The following is a 4,644-nucleotide window of genomic DNA, read 5'->3' on the forward strand; positions in this document are numbered from 1 at the left end:
TATAGCTCTAGCAGTAAATACTGGCTCAGAGCAGAAGCAGATTCCTAGTCTTTAAGTGACAAATCCTTGTCTTACTGTTGCCACCCTGATCCCCCTCCAACTCGTCTTTATACTGTTTAAGCCTTTTGAACATCTTTATAACCAAATCCCTCGGAAAATTCTTACTGCTTGAATTCCTATTGAGTTCTGTTTTTCTGAGAGGACACCTATATATATATATATATGTATATATAGCTGTTTACTCAGTCGTGTCTGACTGTTTCCAACCCCATGAACTGCAGCATACCAGCCTTCCCTATCCCTCACCATCTCCCTCACCATCTCATGTATATATATTATACATGAATTTATTAAAATAAAATATGATTAAAATATAAATAAAATTAAATTAGTATTAAAAATATTTAATGCATCTGGAAAATTTAGCCATCTAGCAATGCTAGCCAAGTAAAACTCAATCTCAGCATTAGTATTTGCTGAAATTTAAAGAATGGTTTAGGAAATCGTCAGCAAAACTCTCCTTAGCAATTGAAACTACTTTGGTAGTTTTCTGAGAACTATAATGCCCTGAGCATTGACTTTAGTCATTTCATAATATGACGTGGAGGAAAAAGTAGACATAGGTAAAACATCATGCCAGAATCCTCTGGCTCCATTAGCAGGTGACAGAATAGATTAATAGCTTCAACCCAATTAAGTCAACATTCCACAGACAACATTAATTCCCCACATCAGGCAGTTTTCAATGAATAAGATCCAGGCCATAATGCTATAAATGCAAAGGTGGAGCTTCTCAGACATTTTGCGATCATAGTGTTTGTTTATTTTTTATATTTTTCTCTTTAACAAACTAAAGCATCAGATCACAGTATAGCTTATTAAAATAATGGCAAAAATTTACATTGTTAAGTCTTCCATTGCATGTGCAATAGAGTTTTTCTTAGTTTCCCTAGAAATGATCCCTAAAGTTTGGGGTGAGCAGTATGAAAAATCAAATAACAGACAGAAGTTGTTGAGTGATTCATAGGTACAGAGAAGCATGGTGAATTTGAAGGCTAGAGGCTTTGCACTCAGTCTGAATTTAAATCTTCCTACCTGAGTAATGCTAGCATTCTAGGTCTGTTTCCTCAACTCTTAAAGGGGAGCGGAATATTTATTTCTATAAACAATTAAAGCTGACATATACAGACTGCTAAGCATGTGTCTCTACCTCAATAAACAGGGTGATTATTTATTTTTAATACAATAGTTGCATAATATGTGTGTGGATATATATCTAAATGCATGTGTATGCATGTGTGTGTATTACGTTGAAATATTTGAACTTGCTTATACTGAACTGTTTTTGACCTTCAAGAATATATATCTTCCTCCATTAAGGAAATTGTAATATCTTAAAAAAGGATTGGCATAGGGAATAAGAGTTTTGCCAGTTATTGATACTAACTGAACATTACTTTTTCTGTGGCGATGATGACGACTATATTCTGGCCGTAAATGTGAGTAGCAAAATTGATTTTAAAAAATCTTAGGAGTTTTCATTAAAACACCTGGCAAATTTTGGGTTTTCTAAACTGTGGGAAAGGTTAGAGAAAAATGTTGTATTACAGAAAATCAGCAAAAGTTCTAAACACAATGTAAAAGATTACATATATAACTTGAGTGTTAAATAGAAGGTGGTTAACTCCCCTAGAGTAATCAAACACAAATGAACAAACAATCTGTAGACTTCATAATGATGTCATGAAACAGAACCTTCATCCTGAGAACTAAAATGCCAAAATGAAGGATAAGATCCAGGGATCAAACCCACATCTCTTATGTCTCCTTCATCCACCACCTGGGAAGCTCAGAAAGTAGGGACTGATGTGAAAAATAGCCAAAGGACCACTACATCAGCAAGTGTCATTAGAAAGGAGCGTTGAAAGATCATATTGACTGACTTAGATTTAAGAATAGTTACAATTATTATAGAAAATCACTGCTTATCTTGTTCTTTAATGTGCTACTATTAAATGGATTTTTTTAAAGTAAAGTGTTATATGAATCTAACAGAATGATAGCCAATTTAGTACAATTGCCAGGAAACTACTTAAAAATATTAAAATATATGTACATCACATATACATCACACTTCATTTTTGAAATGCATGCATTTAAAGAGGCATTGGTTTTTAATTTGTTGGCCTAATTGGTTGGTCTTAACCATAAACATGTAATCCGTAATACATTGTTTGGGCTATCTTAGCTCAGGATGTGTGAAAGTATAAGCCCCTAAGTCAAGTTCAGATTAGTGAGTTTAAACTTTAAAATAGCTGTTTTCCTGATAAAAGAAGACTGGTCAATTTCTATGTGTCAAAAATGAAGATCATTGTAAGTAGGAATCTGGCAAGTGAAATTCAATCTTCACTTTGAGAGAAGTTGATTGCTTTGGTTTAAACATTTTAAAATCATAAGGAACTTAATTAACTTCATTGCATAGAAATATGCGTAATTGTATGACTGTATATAACCATGTATGATTGATAGTTTTATATATTAAAATCTTAGGTATTACTTAGTTTATATAAAATATACACTATTTTCATAGTACTTTAATTTCTTGTCAGTTTATTGTCTTTAATTACTTCTTTACAAGTAGATTATGTATTTAATTTACATGATTACAAAGTTTATGCATCTTTTTTATTGCTAAAATGTAGTTGGGTAAATTTGCTTCACTTCAGTGGATAAAAGAATGTTTGACATCTTTATTTTAGGATAAAAATTGAGAATATGTTGAAATTGAAATCTTTGGTGGTTGGAGAAATGGAATAGTCACAGTTTTTAGAGAATGATAGAATTTCAGTGTATAAAGGAAATTGTAAGCATCTAATCAATAGATTTAATTCCATTCATAAATCTAAAAATATAAAATGCTTTCTGATCTATAATTTGATTATTACTGAGCTGTATCTGTTAAAAAGTAATGTGATTACTGGATGGAGATCAAATAATTTAAAAGAATGTGAAATACAGAAACTGGACCATATCTATGCATCAAACAAATTTTTCTCAGAAGTCTGTACCTTAGTGATTTCAGTGTTTGATTTAGTTTTGTTTTATTGTGAATAGTGACTCTTGACTTTCTTCTTTTTGAATGCTGAATTATTTCATGACTCCAACTTTTGACGTCAAGAAAGGAGAAAAAACATGGAGCTCATTAAAGTAAGAATATGAGTAAAGTTATTGGCTTTATAATAAAAAAGGTACTAAACTAATACATATGATGCAAATCACTACCATTTGTAAATTAGTTGTTACATAGCTGATGGGAACAAAACTGATATGAAAGAGCTAGGTAATTTTTTAAACTAATGTAGAGAATGTTCAGAAGGATGTTTAGAAAGAAGGGGGATGTTGCAAGATGCTTAGATATAATGCAGCAGAAAGACAATATTTGTAAATCATTATGAAAATATCATTTTGAAGAAAATTGGTTAACATTGGTATTAAAACATAATGACTGCTGATGGGTAAAATTCTTATCACACTGATTTTATGCATATCCCTATAAGAATTTTAATAGAAATATGCATACATATGCCCTTACTAATGCTGGATAATTATAAACATGTTATATGAATAAGGATATGAGACAATGCCCTGAAGTAGGAAAGCAAACTAGAGGGAAATGAAGAGAGTCTCAATATTTAAGAGCCTTTTGATGATTGCATGATTTTAAGAAGATATGTCTCTTAATATAGCTGCGTGAAATTATACATGATTTTATTGTCAGGGGACAGTGGGCAACTGTAACCAGTGAGCACCAATTGAGGAACAGCAAAGTACCTTGCAGGCACTCTCAAACACTCTACAAAAGATTAGCAGAGTCTCCCTGGGAGATAAGTGATGGCAGTTTTGAAGTAAAGGAACTCTTATACCAAGAGATAAAGTGAATTTTTTCAGGGCACATAAGATCTGTGGGAAGATGGGAACATTAACCCAAAGCCAGTTACATACATTTAAAGAACTACTTCACCATTTTGACAAACTTGAGTATCAACACAGGATAATGCACTTAAGGATGTTTAATAAATATGACTCATAAATTAAATAGAATTCATTTTTAATAATGTAGAGATTTTAACATTTTATGAACCAGCGTCCCTGCTAAATATAAGTTGCCAATTATTGCTCTAATCTATTCCACAACGAGGGTCCTCAGTGGTTTAATAAAGAGAATCAGTGAAACACACAAGGAACCATAATGCATTAACAAACAGAGCAACACATCTTAGTTAAAAATATTCTAGTGTGTTTTTATTTTTATTAATTCTTGTTACATTTGAAAATCTTCCTTTATAACACTAGAGTTTGGAAGAGCAAATATTTTCTATTAGGTCTTTATTTTGTATAGTTAAATTTCAGGGCCAGGGTAACTTGATTTCCAGAATGGGATATTGATTTTAAACCCTTAAGCTTGTTTTAGATATCAGAATAATTGATCAGTGATATTTAAATGATTTACTCTGGGGCAAATGATCAGCAAAGCAATAAAAAAGTTAAGGAATGAAAAATAATAGTAATTCCTATGCATAGACCAGTTATATAACATACATATTTGATTAACAGTGAAATCATGGGTTTACATGCAAGTCATAT

The sequence above is a fragment of the Dama dama genome, chromosome 33 (assembly GCF_033118175.1).
Source record: "Dama dama isolate Ldn47 chromosome 33, ASM3311817v1, whole genome shotgun sequence".
NCBI classification, from domain to species: Eukaryota; Metazoa; Chordata; class Mammalia; order Artiodactyla; family Cervidae; genus Dama; species Dama dama.